This window comes from Macrobrachium nipponense, chromosome 4 (assembly GCF_015104395.2).
Source record: "Macrobrachium nipponense isolate FS-2020 chromosome 4, ASM1510439v2, whole genome shotgun sequence".
Classification (NCBI taxonomy): Eukaryota; Metazoa; Arthropoda; class Malacostraca; order Decapoda; family Palaemonidae; genus Macrobrachium; species Macrobrachium nipponense.
The window spans coordinates 144,092,363-144,102,315 of NC_061100.1; the positions used below are offsets into that span (position 1 = coordinate 144,092,363).

The following is a 9,953-nucleotide window of genomic DNA, read 5'->3' on the forward strand; positions in this document are numbered from 1 at the left end:
CAAAATAAATTTCCGTAAAATGGAGAGATAATCGCATTATCAAAGATAAAAGCACCTCAGCATTTATACCTCCAGCATACACATAAATCTGTATCTCAAAGGATTACTGGCGGATAATCCACATCCGCTCAAATACCTCCAACCCCACCCCTCCCTCCCTCCTCCCCCCCTCCCACGCACAGCCCCATCTCTCCCTTGACCCCTAAATCTGAAATAAAAAATTGTAATGATAATCAGCCAGCGATTAAGGCTTTTAAGTAAATTGATTCCCAACGACACGTAGCTCGGATAATGATCGTTTTCAGTTTTAGTCTTTGAAGTTTATTCTTATTTTGTTCACATTTTCCACCTGAACAATTTTTGTGCTAAATTGGTGTGACAGCAAGTGCTATTAGCTCATTATTGATCTTAGGAATTTTGCCTTTTACTAATAAGCACAGTATTTATACATGGACTTCCTAGGAGGTTGCAAATGGTTGCAACAGTTAAAAGCCATACTGTGGGTATCTGTTTCCTTAACAAAACTTCTTCCTCCACAGTCTTGACAGAGAAAGAATTGATATCTTAAGAAAAATTAAAATGGAAATTCGCTTTATAAAAAAGCCAAGCAATGCAATCACAAAGTTTCCGAAAGGTCTCTGATCTATAACAAAGTTACACCTTTCACGTGAGTCACCTTTGTTCCTGAGGCATGAAACACTGCTATTTAGTTTTAGCTATTTTCTTTGTGAAACTCAAAGCAAGAATTGTCCTCCTTACCTTCCACTTCCACTATTCATTACGCACCTAATGATTTCTATCTCATTATTCATCTAGCTCTTAAATAAAGTCTAATAATTGACCCAACCCCTTACCGCTGAATTTTCAAAACCCGGAATATTGTTCGTCTATGTGATGATTGTATCGACAAATATTTCCGAAACAAAGGTTAATCACATTAGAGATAAACGAGGTGATTACAATGTACCTTTGTAGGTTAATGAAGGCTATGAACCTGGTAAAACGATTTTTTTTTATTCCACGGATCTTTTATCCTTGACATCTGTTGCTCAAGTTTTTGCTTCCTTGCTTGATGTGTATATGACTTTGTTTCGTCACTTCTTGATCATTTTCTCTTACCTTATTAGAATTCTTACAGTTATCGGAACTTCTTATATTCACATCAACTAGTCTCCCTCATATTCTTGTTTTCCCTCCTACTCACTAATAATTTTAATATTCATTTCTTACATGTATGAAGTTTAAAAAGATTTACTTTTATTAGAATCCTCCTTTGTTCTGTCTATATTTTTTTTTCATTCCTCTTCAGCAATATATAATTTTCTTTGCCATTCATCATAAGAGGAATATAATTGATATTTTCTATATTAAAAAAAAATCCCTGTAAGGATTACTTTCTATCAGAATTGCGAATTTGAAACTACCTGATTCAGACAGCTAGAAAACCAATTAGATGTGGCAGATGAAAAGGAAAGTCATCGCTAAATATCAGTGGAATTTCCTGTATCTTCAGTGACGTTTGTTTTGTGACTTTTTCTTAAACCCGACATAGTTTTCAGACTTTTTCCCAGTATTTTATTAAAGAGTAATCAACCGTACTTGGTAAATTGCTTCGCTGTTATATGAAAATCATGTAACTTGGAATTGTCTTATGCCAGATACCCGAAAATCGTTTGTAAATTTGTTGATTAACCAAAGGCCACAAAAACCCATTTGGTACTTAATCGCTTGCGGTAGGTCGCAGAATTCCTTGTGGTGGCAGAGAGTATATATATATATGTATACATATATAATATATATATATATATATATATATATATATATATATAAATATATATATATAAATATTATATATATATATATATATATATATATACATATTTATATTTATATTTTCTCTGCCACCGCCAAGGAATTCTGCGACCTAACGCAAGCGATATATTTAAGTACCAAATAGCTTTTTGTGGCCTTTGGTTAATAAACAAATTCACATGATTTTCATATAACAGCGAAGCAATTTACCATGTATGGTTGATTACTCTAATAAAATACCGGTAAAAACTGGAAAAATATGTCGGGTTTTAAGAAAAAGTCACAAAATGAACGTCACTGAAAATACAGGAAAATTCCCACTGATATTTACATTTTTTTCATCGTGATCACTTCTAGTTATTTCGTAGACAGTAAGTTTTTCCATCGACGATATCATTATCATTCTTTCAATCTTTCCTCTATAATGGCCACTGCAGTTTGATTTGATTTTGAATCGAAAGTTCACAAAACGAAGACCTTCTTGATATTATATCAAGGACTTCCGGATCATTAAAAGCGACACCTGAATAATGTTGAACGTTACGTAGACGTAATTTATTTTTTTATGCTTATGATAATATTCGTTCCATTATGAAAATAACGCATTCGTGACATTTTGCTTTGCATTCATTTTGCTTTAGTTACAAATGTAGGATTTTGGAGATGCGGGAAAAAGGGTAATATACCACCATCTACTTCCATTTTTCGAATGACAGAGTACAGTATACAAGCTATTATATATATATATATATATATATATATATATATATATATATATATATATATATATATATACCACCATCTACTTCCATTTTTCGAATAATAGAGTACAGTATACAAGCTATTATATATATATATATATATCATATATATATATATATATGTAATATATATATTATATATATATATATATATATATATATATATATATATATATATAGATATATATATATATATATATACATATATATCTTCTTCCTAGCTTAAACCCAATTTTATATGGGGTCGCCATTACGAATGAGTCGTCTCCATCGATTTCTGTCTTGTGCCTCGTTTCTCATTTATACCTTTCAATTCCATATCTTCCCTTACACAATCACGCCATCTCTTTCTTGGTCTTCCCTTCTTCCTTCTACCCTGCACTTCCATTTCCATCGTATGTCTTCAACATGACGTTCCTCCCTTCGTAACAGGTGTCCATACCATCGAAGCCTTCCTTCCTGTATTTTCTTCGATATTTCAGCTACCTTTGTTGATCCTCTTATATCCTCATTTCAATAACCTATCTTCCCTTGTTACTACCGACATCCATCTCAACATTCCTCATTTCTGCTACATCCACTTCTTCTCCTCTGTTTTCCTCATACTTGCCGTTTCTGTTCCATATAACATTGCTGGTCTGACCACCGTCCTATGGAACTTTCCTTTCAATTTCAGAGGGACCACCTTGTCACAGAGTACCCCTGATGCAGACCTCCAATTATTCCATCCTGCCTGAATCGGTGTCTCACCTCTTGGTGGTCCATGCTTCCACTATCCTCCAATACGGACCCTAAGTACTTGAACTTCTGTACTTTCTTTATTTCTTCCCCACCCAATCTTATGCTACTTCCACCGTCCTCAGTAATACTAGAACACATATATCGGGTTCTGGTTTTTGATCTGCTTATTCTCATTCCTCTCTCCTCAAGTGCTGCTCACCACCTCAAACCTAACCCTCCAACTCCTCCTTCCCCTCTGAACACAACACAATGTCATCCGCATATAATATGCACCATGGCACTGCTTCTCTAACATCCCTGGTCATTACATCCATCACGATGTTGAAGATGAATGGGCTAAGTGCTGACCCCTGGTGTAATCCAACTCCCTGCTCAAACCCATCCGTCTCACCAACACTACTCCTCACCTCTAGTATTACACATTCCTGTACATCTCCTGAATAATTCTGACATACTTTTCCGGCACCATCTTCTCCCTCAAACATCTCCATATTTCTTGCCTTGGCACTCTGCCATAGGCCTTTTCAAGGTCTATGAATACCAGATGCAGGTCTCGTTGTTTTTCTCTGAATTTCTCCATTAGCTGCCTTATGCAAAATATTCCTCCGTTGTCCCGCTTCCCTTCATAAATCCTAACTGTTCCTTCCCTATTCTAACTTCCTCTCTCAGCCTGCTATCTATGATTCTTTCCAAAATCTTCAACGTGTGAGACATTAGTTTTATACTTCTATAATTACTGCATTCCTGGACATCACCTTTACCTTTAAATATAGGTATCAATATGCTTTCCCGCCATTCTTCTGGTATCTTTTCCTGTTCGAAATATTTTTACCATCAGATCATACAAGATGTCTACCCCTTCCTCTCCTAAGGCTTCCAAACTCGACTGGGATTAAGTCAGGTCCTGTTGCCTTCCATTTCTCATTCTTTTTAAGCTCGTATCACTTCATCCCTAGATATCCCCATTACCATTCCCATGTTTACTTGTCCATCCTCTCTTACAAGTCTTTCATTTTCTTCATTTAGCAGTTGTTCGAAATACTCTTTCCATCTTTTCAGGATGTCTTCTTCCTTTTTTACGTCAGTACATTCCTATCTTTCATTTGCTTAATATGGGTGATGTCCTTTGTTCTTTTATTTCTTACTTTTGACAGTTTGAGCATCTTACTCAACCCTTCCTTGGTTTCCAGTTCATTATAAACCTCTTCATATGTCCTTGCCTTAGCTTGAGCTACCACCCTTTTTACTTCTTTGTTTCTTTCTCTTAATCTTTCTCTGTCCCTCCTGCAGCTGTGACTCTTCAAATATCTTCTTTGCCTCCCTTTTACCTTTCACCACTTCCCCCACCTCTTCTTCCCACCACCAGCTCTCCTTTTCCTCCCATACTATTCCAGATGTTTCCCCTAGTATCTCCTTTCCATGTCCTTTCTTCTAATCACTGATGCATTATGCCTCCACCATTCTCCCACATCTTCAATTCCCAGATCAACCTCGTCCCAGCACTCTTTCTCCTGAACTCTCTCTTCTTATCATTATCCCTCCCTAACAATTTTTATAACCACTTGATTTTCTTTACCCCATTCGTTTTCGTTTCCTTTTCTCTTTCATCTTTAAATCCATAGAAAGGAGCCTATGTTGGGGGCCACGTGGTCACCTGGGATAACTTTACAATTCCTAACTTCCACCAGCCTTGATCTATTGTAAAGGAGGTAATCTATTTGTGTGCATCTACCGCCACTCCTGTATGTTATCAAGTGCTCCCTCTTCTTTTTGAAGAATGTGTTCACTATTGCCATATCAAAGGGACCACGCAAAGTTCTACCTATAACTCTCTCCTTCTGGGTTTTCTCTCCCCAATTATCCCAATGTCCTCCATTGCACCACGTTCAATTACATCCTTTTCATTCCGACATGTCCATTAAAGTCTGCCCCACTACAGTCCTCTCCTGCTCTTCCAGTTCTTGCGTTACCTCACTCACTTCGTTCCAAAAACGGCTCTTTTCTTCCTCTGTGCAGCCCACTTGTGGAGCATAAGCGCTAATGATGTTCATTGTTTCCCCTCCACAACATATCTTCACTCTCATAATGCGGTCATTCTTTCTACTCACTTCCGTCACTGCATTCTCATTTCACCCCCGACAACACTACTCCAACGCCATTCCTACCCTGCTCATTTGCTCCACTATAGATTAACTTGTAGCCATCCCCCAGTTCTTTAGCTTTATTACCCTTCCATGAGTTTCCTGCACACACAAAATATCCACTCTCTTTATCCTCATTAACTCTGCCAACTCTCTTCCTCTTCCTGTCATAGACCCAATAGTGAGCTGGCCTATTCTGATCACAAATTTAGAGCTCGCTTCTTTAAGCTGCACCCGCTCATGATGCAGTAGCCCTCGCCTTGTCACAGGGTTAGGGCGATGTGTCTGTGCGTCGTTTACGGAGTACGCCCTAGCCCTATTCTCATCAATATCACGACTCATTCCATTGTTTTGGCGTGGGTTTTTTACAGTCGGATGCCCTTCCTGACACCAACCCTCCCTATTTATCCGGGCTTGGGACCGGCACCCATTGTATATATTGTATATATGGTATATATATAATATATATATGATATATATATATATAGATATGTATATATATATATATATGTATATATGTATATATATATATATATATATATATATATATCTATATATATATATATAGTATATATATATATATATATATATATTATATATATCTAGATCTATATATATGTATATACAATATATATATATATATATATTAATATATATATATATAATATATATATATATATATATATATAATATAGATATATATACTATATATATATATAAATATATATCAAATATAGGTATCCATATTTATATATATATATATATATATTATATATATATATATATATATATATCTATATATATATATATATAGTATATATGATATATATAGATATATATAGTATATATATACATATATATATATATATATATATATATATACTATCGATATATATATATATAATATATATATATATATTTTATATATATAATAGCTTGTATACTGTACTCTATTATTCGAAAAATGGAAGTAGATGGTGGTATATCACTCTTTTCCCGCATCTCCAAAATCCTACACTTGTAACTAAAACAAAATGAATGCAAAGCAAAATATCACGAGTGCGTTATTTTCATAATGGAACGAATATATCATAAGCATCAAAAAATAAATTCCGTCTACGTAACGTTCAACATTATTTCAGTGTCGCTTTTAATGATCCGGAAGTCCTTGATATAATATCAAATAGGTCTTCGTTTCATGAACTTTTGATTCAAAATCAAATCAAACTGCAGTGGTCATTATAGAGGAAAGATTGAAAGAATGATAATATCATCGACGGAAAATTTAAGTGTCTACCAAATACTAGAAGTAATCATGATGTAAAAAATGAAATGATGAGAGTGATTATTTCTAATGAAAACAAAAAGTAAAAGATTAGTGAAAGGACCTCTGTGTCTCTCTTTGTAAATTATTTTCTTTCATACCACGTGCTTGATTACCAATAAGAACAAGAGAATAAATAATAAATGACAATAAAAGGGGAATGAAAAATGCTCGCTCATAAACAATACTCGTGATAAACAGAAATGTTTGCCTTAATTGGTGTCAAAATAGTGAAGGAGAACAATGGTGAGGTCTAATAAAGAGGTTTCACAGTTTGTTAGAAAACGACAGGAGCTGAAAAGATTTCAAGGAGCCGGCATAGTGATGAGTGTATTAATTTCAACATGCAAATTTTCACTTATTCAAAACTAATTGAAGATAAAAGGCCCATAAAACACTATTTGAACGTTGCAACCATATATTTCGAGCCCTTTCTTCTGTGCTCCTGATCACTGGTAAAATAGAAAATATACAGTTGCAACGTTCAAATAGTGTTTTATGGGCCTTTTCTATTCAGATTATACTGCTGCATGAGAATGAAAGACATTCATGTAAGTATGTGGGTCTGTATATAGAAACAGATTCATTCTCTTAAAGAAAAATATTTTGAATAATAGGCCATACCTCTATGGTACTGGAATACAAAATTTGGGCCAAAGGCCAGGTGCTGAGATCTGAGAGGTCATTCAGTGCTCAAAGTAATATTTGATTAGTTGTTAAAGGAACAGGTTGGACAGTAAGACGAAACAAAGGGAATATGAATGGAGGTTCAGCAAAAGGAATGACAGTGGGTGAAGCTAGGGGCCGGAAGGACGCTGCAAAGACCCGTAAGTGATAGCTAGAGTGAATCCCGGGATGTGAGTACTTCTATGAGATTCGTAATTCCTGAAATTTATATATAATTATATATATATAATATATATTATATAGGATAATGTGTGTGGTGTGTGGTGTGTGTATGTGTATACATATATATATATATATATATATATATATATATATATATATATATATATATATAGTCCATCACACCTTTCCGTGATTCATATACATATATCGAGCTACAATGTCCTTTAATATCTAAAAAAAATATATATATATACATATATAGATATACGTATATATAGATATATATATATATATATATATATATATATATATAATATGTACAGTACATATATATATACATACGACATATATATATATATATATATATATATTATATATATATACTGTACATATATATATATATATATATATATATATATATAATATATATATATATATATATATATGTATGTATATATATGTGTGTGTGTGCGTTTGCAGAGAGAGAGAGAGAGAGAAACGTAGATTCCTCAATTAACCTATGACTGTCATATTGGCCGACTTCCTGAATGTTTCGAAGTTCTCGTCGGAAATGACTTCGCAACGTGAATGCACCTGAGGAGGTCAAGGTTAAGTCCCTCAAGGTGACTTTGAACTCCGATGACCTCGGTTTCTGTGAACAAGAAAGAATAAAACTTATAAAGATAACATAACAATATATTGCCTGTAAAATAATAATAATAATAATAATAATAATAATAATAATAATAATAATAATAATAATAATAATATACAATGTCCATAACATTTATCACATGGCCAACAACAATAATGATAATAATAAGTAATAATAATAATATTTATCATATGACCAATATGATAATAACAATGATAATAATAACTTCCACAATATTTATCACTTAGTCAACCACACTATAGTTAGTTCACTTAAGGTAGATTCTTGGATGAGCCCTATGCTTACACGGCGTTTGTTTGGCGGCCGCTGATTGGCTGGTACCGGGAGGTAGGCAGCCCCCAGCCAATCAGCTGCCCCCCAAACAAATGTCTAGTAGGCAGAGGGCTCACCCAAGAATCTACCTTAAGTGAACCAGCTATGGTAACAATATTAATTAATAAGAGTGATAATATCAACTATAAAGAACCATCCAAGTTTCTAAATGGAAGATGCACCGAGAGAATGAGCGCAGAAGAAATGAAGATCGCATGCAAAGCAAACGGTTCCGTAATGCGCGTAATGATGCTCAATTGAGACTTATGACTCGCAGGTGCGCCGACCTTCCGCTCAGCATCGAAGAGTCTGGGCGAGTGAGCAGGTGTCATTACGGCTGTGCAAGTGAGCCGGTATTATCCTATCCCCTTGGGATGTTACTTGGTCGTTATCGTGTTGATTTATGTCTTCATTATTGACGACATCAGATTGTTTATCTGTCTTGTCACATTAGGGTCGCTGTGTACACTTACAGCGAAGCGCACACTCGTCCTTATGTGTACTACTTCGCTACCTCTTGTTGATAACTTACACATATTCTCTTGATTATTGTTTTTATCTACTATATATTCGATCTGAGGTAACCTTACAAGATTCTCAAAGCTCATTTCTTGATCTTCTTCAGCTTTTATTGGTACCTTACACACATTCATTTGATTATTGCTTCTGCCTAATATATATTCGATCTGAGGAACCTTTATCATATTACTTAATCTCATCTCTCTCTCTCTCTCTCTCTCTCTCTCTCTCTCTCTCTCTCTCTCTTTTACAAGAGTATTTTCGGATAGTGCTGTTAGACAAACAAAAGAATTCTCCTCCCTTCAGAGGTCCTCGTAACACCCATCAGGACAGCTTGTTCTATGTTACTTTTGGTTGAGCGTTTAAGCATATTTTCTCTGTGGTATAATATGTGTTCGAAAAATTCCTTCCTATTTTCAGTTTCCTCTTTGGGTAGATATGTAAAAGGGTAAGATGTTGGCTGCTAGTCCTTCGTCTTCCTGACATGGCTACTGCTTGAATCTATATCTCTTCCTAATAGGTAGGATCGTTTGAAGTTTTCAGTTACTTCTTCAAAACATAAGTATTTGATATATTTCCCCCTTAATCCTGTCATTTAATCTTAGGGTGTTACAATCTAGTTGTACTATTCAGCATAATGTTAACTTACCTAGATTCCCTCCTCTTGTATTCCCACTATTTCCTATAGATTTTTTAAGTAGAATTTTTTTTATAATTTTATCTTTCCCATCGTTTTTTATGCCAGTCTCTTATCATTTCTTTTGAAAATGTTTTCCTTAAACGATTCAGTTTTGCTTAAAATTAAGTCTACCTCCTTC

The 9,953-nt window shown here is 34.5% G+C and overlaps 1 pseudogene; it reads right to left on the bottom strand.

Annotated features, from left to right (window-relative positions):
• The window catches only part of LOC135211249 (uncharacterized), a 384,314-nt pseudogene that overhangs the window by 50,553 nt on the left and 323,808 nt on the right, over positions 1–9,953 (bottom strand).